Source organism: Toxorhynchites rutilus, chromosome 1, assembly GCF_029784135.1.
Source record: "Toxorhynchites rutilus septentrionalis strain SRP chromosome 1, ASM2978413v1, whole genome shotgun sequence".
NCBI classification, from domain to species: domain Eukaryota; kingdom Metazoa; phylum Arthropoda; class Insecta; order Diptera; family Culicidae; genus Toxorhynchites; species Toxorhynchites rutilus.
Window position 1 is genome coordinate 54,276,229 of NC_073744.1, and position 7,760 is coordinate 54,283,988.

At 39.3% G+C, this 7,760-nt stretch overlaps 1 protein-coding gene across 8 annotated transcripts in view; it reads left to right on the forward strand.

Annotated features, from left to right (window-relative positions):
* The window catches only part of LOC129761114 (ras-related and estrogen-regulated growth inhibitor-like), a 173,872-nt gene that overhangs the window by 125,126 nt on the left and 40,986 nt on the right, over positions 1–7,760 (forward strand). For 4 of the 8 annotated variants that reach the window (XM_055758824.1, XM_055758815.1, XM_055758814.1 and 1 more), the window contains exon 2: positions 4,307–4,369. The exons of 1 other annotated variant lie outside the window; for it this stretch is intronic. The gene's annotated coding sequence lies outside the window, so the exon portion shown is untranslated. 3 more of the 8 variants (XM_055758816.1, XM_055758819.1, XM_055758823.1) reach the window with 2 other exon arrangements.

Consider the following 7,760-nt stretch of genomic DNA (forward strand, 5'->3'; position numbering starts at 1 on the left):
AAAGTGAATCAATTCCATCTCGATTTATTTCTAACTAAAAAAGTAAAACGAATCAAAGGCGAAATTTAATTCTGCTGCATGGACATGCAATACTTAGCATAGTGTAGCATCAACACTATGTTTACATTGGGGTGCCAAATTACCCGCATACCGAATTTGGGATGAAATCTATGAAATTTGTGATTGAAATCTCGATACACTTACTCGAATTCGTTAAAGAACATCAATTCCTTAATCCAAATCAGCTTTAATATTTAAAATCGGCTCACTATTCGATTTTTAATGATTTTTCAAAAGACGCAAATGAAAAATTTTCGGGATTTCAAAAACAACAAAACTTGATTTTTTTTTAAACACAGATATTTTGGGTTTTTTTACTACATAACTAGAACACTTTTTTTTATTCACCACCAGAGTGCGCTCATTACCGCCGGAGATCCGGGTGGGTACCAAATTACCCACGGGGTACCGAGTTTGTACCAGTTCCTCTACTGTGTTATACTGACCGATTTGAGTTTTTTTTACTATTGTTATCGCGTAATATGGACAAAGAATTCGTATTGCAAAAAATTACTAAATATTAAATATTAAAATATTGTTGAAAGATTAATACAGGTCGGACTCGATTATCCGGAGTATTGATTTTTTTTCACTCCGGATAATCGAGTCAAAAAAAACATTTTTTTTATTCGTTTTTTTTTTGCATGTATTTTTTGTTTTTTGAACATAAAAGAGATTTTTGATTCATCCTCTTAAAGTCAGAAAACACCTTTCTCACATGAAAAAAATAAATTTATCCAGATTCTCTCAGGACACCTCCTAGGCGATCATATTTGATGAAAAAAATCCTTCTACGCATATGTTCGAATTTCAACAATGACAGAGTTATAGAACTTTTTTTCTGTTTCGGACTCTGTTGCCTCAAACTGGCTCTACATTGAAAAGTACGCTATGGAAGACAACTCTGTTGCCTTCATTTGAAAGATGAGAAAATTTAGTATAGGATATAGTAGTGGAACATCTAAATTAGTGTATTTAAATAACATTTTGGAAGTGAAAAACTTAAAAGTTAATATTTTTTAATAACGCATTAAAAAATATTAACTTTTAAGTTTTTCACTTTTATCCTAAAGATTGTCCTAAAGATTGTACTAATTGGATTGTTCTTATCAATTAAATTGAAGCTCTCAACCCGCTCTACAATTTGTTCTTTGACACCCAAATTCTATCTTTCTTAATTTGGCTGCAATATCGATATAAAGAATTCCTGTTAAAAAATCAAGCAAAATCTCCAAAAATCACTATTTTTACCCCATTGTACATGTAATAGCCACTCAAACCTTAACGTTGAAAGGTTAAATTTCTTCTTGAAATAAGTCGTATTCGAAATATAAAAAAAAATATTTTTTGCCAAACTGTATATAATCGAGTCTGACCTGTATCAAATGAAAGGGATTGACTAGTAGAACACAGTTATTTATTAAAAATGCAAATCCAAAATGGCCGCCACCACAAGATGGTGCCAATTTTTTTCCCCCAACCTCTTCAATATGGGTATCAAATGAAAGGGCTTACATTCTACTAGCCAAGCCCTTTCATTTGATACCCATATTGATGGGGTTCTGAGAAAAAATGTAATCCACCATTTTGTTGTGGCCGCCATCTTGGATTTGCATTTTCTATAAATAACTGTGTTCTACTAGTCAAGCCCTTTCATTTGATACCCATATTGGCTATTCAATATGGAATTATTATACAAATTATTCAAAATTTCCGAAAATCAAAAATAATATACTCCGGATAATCGAGTCTAAAATTCCGGATAATCGAATCCCGGATAATCGAGTCTCCGGATAATCGAGTCCGACCTGTATTTATCAAAAAGCTCGTCACATATACCAACTTTTCAGGAGAGTGTATGATCGGCGATTTTGATAAGCACGAAGAATCGCTCTATTTACACAAACGAGAGCGTGAAATGTAAACCAGAATAACATCGGTATTCATAATGAATTCTACCAAATGTTTACAATGACGTGCAATCCGGAATAAGGTTGTACTCACTCCACATTGTTTTCGCGTGTGGTGTATTCGGGAATAAGGCCCAATGTTATTTGGGTCCGATGGTATCATAACAGTCAAACATGGAGGGGGTGAATTGTTGCAACATCGTAATTTACGAAGTCAAATGGGTCTTCGTAGCCACATTGGATGTGCGTTCGCTTTCTAAGCGATCGATCGTGTGTTCAAAACTCAGGTCCTTATGGTCAGTTATAGTTCTGTTGTAATAGAAAAACTTCGTCCACGCAAAAATCATCAAAGCTGGAAATCGATTCACGGTCGGTGACTTGACCGCTCGCCATCTATATGCAATCTCTTCTTGCAACAACAGAAACATCGTGCTGCTGCTATTAATTTATTAATTTAATAACAGAACAAGGATCATACCAACTGTCTCCGCTATCCGGTCTAGATGAAGAAGGGAACAGAAGGAATACTCTTACCCCTAAATGACTAATGTGTAATTTACAATTTATAGATACACATAAACATGTATCATATACACGATTGAATCCGGCTCTGCTACAGCTGAAATACTAAAGAGTCGCAATAACAATGTCTCAATGAACTGCATATAACTTTGCATACAAATCAATTCGTTTTCACCGTGAAGTGGCGATCGTGATTAGGCCCGATATATGATTTGCGAAGTGGCTCAATTGTTTTTTACCATTTTCTGTACAGATCATACTTTGGGACATGGTGATGGGGTCGTGTGGCGTCGGACAAATCGAATTCATCGACGTAATAATCATAAAAAAGTTTTATCTGGACTCATTGAAGTGGAAACTCCTAGTGGGTTCGCAAAAACTGGAGCTTGGTCTTCGGTACACATTCCAACAAGATAGAGATCCAAAACATACCTCGAAACTGGCATTAAAATGGTTTACGGAAGGAAAAATAAGAGTTTTGGAGTGACTAATACAATCTCCTGACCTTATCCCAAAAATTATCATTATAAACCATTTATAGACTATGGGATAATAAGATGTACCGTATCAAAGAAATCATAGAGAGTTTCCGATTCGTTTGGTATGAAAATCATCAACATTTGTTCGCGGCAAAAATAGTTTTATTCCATAAAACATGAGCTGTTTTCCTTACAGAAAGACATAGTACTACGTCAAAACTCGAACCCAATCTATTCCAATCCCACCCATCACCTGATACCATGTCATTTCAACCCAGAACCTCCCATCGTCACCACGGGGGAAAGCGTGATGCCGCCGTCACTTCATTTCCAAGTCACGCCGCGATCATTGGTTCCTTTTCCGTTGGTACAATTTGACTGGTTTCCTTCATTTGGAAATCTAAATATGCCCATCGTGGTTACACTTCAACTTGGCGCAGTCAATCTGTCCAATCGGATGAAATAAATAAATAAATTTGCATATTTTCCCGAGTCCCGAATCGTGGCGTTCAAACGCGAAACCCGTGCGAGACAAGTACACGATGGTCCGCGAAGTGATCCAGATGTGTGTAATCCCATTCTGCAGTTGAAGGCAGACTGTTCAACTATACATACCTACCTTCCAGGGCAAGTGAGCGCCGAGAGCGCCGAGGAGACAACCCTCAGTTGGCAGATGGTGGCCGGAATGCGATCGAACTGAAACTGAAGATGTAAACCTCTCGCAGCGGAGGAGCCGCTTGGTTCCGCCGGGGTACGCGCTCGAATGACAATTTCTAGGTTATGTTGAACGACTGTGGCTGTGGCGAGTTTGCCTTGTTTAGGAATAATTTAATTTTATCTTTTTTATCGCTTCGCTTGCCAATGGTATTTCGTTACCCACACACGACAGCCGGCGTTTAACGTTGACACCTGATAGCGCTGTCTAGGTTAAGGTTTCCAGCCACCCCCCCCCCCCCCAACCAAGCCTCGGACGAGGGTTTGGAGGAGGGAAGGTGGTTATGAGCGTATGTGTTATAATGCGATTGTAAGAGCAGATTCGATTTTTTCACCCCCTTACTCCCAATCCCATCGTTGTTTGTTTATTTTTTTGTGGCTAGATGGATACATTCACAATTATGCCAGTTACGGGAACACATTCCCTCGTTCATTTGAATGTGGTTAACAATCTCTCCACTTGATGTGCTACATAAAACGCTAATTTACGATAACGTCAGGATGGGGTGAAGATATTCTATAGTTATTTGGATGTTTAAATTTCATACTTAATTCAATCTCTCTTTCCCTTACAAGTTTGCCATTTAATTAACGAATTAAAATATTCTCTTTTCATTTCAGATACGATTCTCGTTTAGACCTGGAACCATATTTGGCCAATCGATTGCTGCGTACAGGGCAATGGTACAAGTAAAATACGGGAGATGATAAATTTTTGGAATAGTACTAGTAATAGCGCTAGAGAGTGTTATTTTTTGTTTTTTAATATACTCGCTAATTGGTTTCCATTCGATCATCTGAATCGATCCAGTAGTTCAAATGTTATGAACTTAATTTTTTTTTTAAATAGGGAACAGCATTTTTAGAGCCAGATAATGACGGGTGGGTAATGTGGAGGACATAGCCGGAGAGATGGTTATACCACTTACACCAAGGGCTTAAAATTAATATAGGGTTGGGGAAAAAGAAATGTCGTATTTCTGATCGAAATCGGACGCTTTATTTAACAGTATGTTTAATAAAAATTATTCTTAAATTATTCAATTTAAGTCAAATTCGCAAACTTGTTGCCATTTAGAAGGCAACTTTATTATCCCCTCCTTATTTGCAAAAAAAACTCAGACAGCCAGTTTTCGCAAGCCTCGTTTGAGGCCAACTTAGTATCACCAAGAGCGTTTTGCATGGACCGGAAGAGATGATAATCATTTGGAGCCTGGTCCGGACTATACGGTGGGTGCAATAGGACATCCCATCCGAGCTCCCGTACCTTCTGGCAAGTCATCGAAGATGTGTGAGGCCGAGCGTTGTCCTGGTGGAAAACAACACCATTCCTATTGATCATTTCTGGCCGCTTCTGGTCAATCGCCTGCTTCAAATGGTCAAGCTCACATTAGAGAACCGAGTTGAGGGTCTGGCCATAGTTGAGCAGCTCATAGTGGATGATTCCCTTCCAATCCCACCAAAAACACAGCAAAGCCTTCCTGGCCGTCAATCCGGGCTTAGCGATGGTTTGGGCCGGCACACCGCGCTTCGACCACGACTTTTTTTACTTTAGTTGTCGTATGTAATCCACTTTTCATCACCAGTCACCATCTTCTTCAAAAATGGGTCGAGTTCGTTCCGTTTCAGCAGTGCATCGCAGGCGTTGATTCGGTCGAAAAGATTTTTTTGCGTCAACTCGTGTGGAACCCATACATCCAGCTTTTTTTGGAATCCAATCTTCTGCAAATGGTTCCAAACGGTTTTATGGTCTATACCCAGATCCTGGCCAATCGAGCGAGTGCTCACATAGCGGTCTACTTGGATGATTTCAACGATTTTATCGGTTTCCACGACGATTGACCTACCAGTACGGGGTGTATTTATCTTCGACAGCCACTACACCAGAACGAAATCGATCAAACCAACGCTTTGCTGTGCGTATCGATACAGTATCGGGTCCATAAACTACACGATTTTTTTCGGCCAACTTCGTTGCATTTTCAACTCGCAGGTAGTAAACACGTTAAATATGGCGAATTTCTTGCTTGGTGGACTCCATCTTTGACACGCTATAACTTGATACTGAAATGGACAATCACAACACTGTCAAAACGACACTTGTAGCAAAGAGTGTCGTCTTTAAATAGCCGTATAGTATGACCCGATGCGATAAGTACAACACAAGATATGTTTAAGTGTTGCCATATATTGACAATATACGATTTTTTTCCCCAACCCAATATAACAAGTAACATAATCTCGACCCGTGATTACATCATGATGATGTCGTTCGTATCTCGAATCTCATCTTGTTCGAAGATATTTAAAATCAACATACAACAAATATCGTAACGTATTCCTACGTCAACCATGTGGTCCTGATTCGGATACAACCCTACAACTTTCTTGGTTTTCAAAAAAGAAACATAAAACAGAAAATAAAAACAAACTTCGATTTTTTCTCCACAAAAGTAAGGAATGTCCACGTGGACAAAGAAGGGAGGGGTATAAGGAATGTCCACGTTTGTTCATGGAAGGGGAGGGGGGTGTTTGGAATCGTGCTTTTTCTGTCCACGTGGTATGTGGACAGTCCGAAATGTTACGATTCATAAAAACAGAAATTAAAAAATCCGAAATTTTATAATTTTTGGCAACTCTGGCATCTTCATGTCATGGCTTCGTTTTTGGACGACGAAGAAGAGTAAGTAGCCAGTTATCTTAGATCAAAACAATTCGCCAGACTTCGAACAAAACACTACTGAACTTTAGAGATGTGCATTTTTTGCGAAGCAAAATATATTTTTTTGAGTTGAGACGGAGAAGATAGCAGGGTGAAAGCAGAGTGAAAGATTGAACCTAAAGGTAACGAGTTCAATTCTCGCTCGCGACATTTTACCGAAATGGAAGTAAAAGTAACAATCATACTCATCGCCCCTCTGGAGCGCTTATTCAATAATCGTTGGTGCGCTCTAAATAAACTTTTTTTAGTTTCAATGCAAAATAATAAATCGATGCTCGTCGCCATCTAAAAAGTTTGTTCTGATTGTTTATCATGACGTTTCACCTATACACATGCTAAAATGAGTAAGGGAAGGTGGCCCTGATCCGACCCCCTTTTTTGCAACGGCATTTGATCACATGAAGTTTTAATTTTTTGGCGACTTCGGCATTGAAATGAGTACTATAACTATAACTAAAACATACGAGGTATGGATATTAAATAACGAGACTGTGCGCCTGGTGGGCGCCCTAGAGTGGTGGGGGGAAAAACGAATAGTGCGTTCGGTAGCTTGGAGTGTCTGCTATAAACGTACGAAAACACGTTTTTGCCACTATAGTAGTTTGCGAGCAGCAGTGGTTTGAATGGAACGTGGTTTGTAGTGCGCGTCGGAAATCATGTGTGACGAAAAACACGAACAACAACGCACCTGCCCATAACGCGATGTCGGTGAAGCAATTTTTAGCCGATAAGGGCATTCCAGTGCTCGAACATGCCCCGTACTCGCCAGATCTAGCCCCACAAAAGCAGAGTTTCAGCACTGCTTCGAACAATGGAAAAAACGTATGAAAAGGTTTGTGAGGAGCCAAGGGGAGTATATTGAAGGGGAGCATATCGTTGTAACGTAATCTGTATATATAAAAATGGAGTGATGTCTGTCTGTCTGTCTGATTCTTATAGACTCGGAAACTACTGAACCGATCGACATGAAAATTAGTATGTAGGGGTTTTTGGGGCCGGGGAAGGTTTTCGTGATATTTTGAGACCCCTCCCCCCTCTCTAAGGGGGGGCTGCCATACAAATGAAACACAAATTTCTGCATTACTCGGAAATTAACCAAGCAAACGAAACCAAAGTTGGCATGTGAAAGTTTTAGGGTGCAATAAATGTTTCTATGATGGTTAGACAGTCCTTCCCCCACTCAAGGGGGGGGGGCTGCCATACAAATGAAACACAAATTTCTGCATTACTCGAGAATTAATCAAGCAAATGAAACCAAATTTGGCATGTGGAGGTTTTAGGATGCAATAAATGTTTCTATGGTGATAAGATACTCCTTCCCCCTCTCTTAGAGGGGGCTGCCATACAAATGAA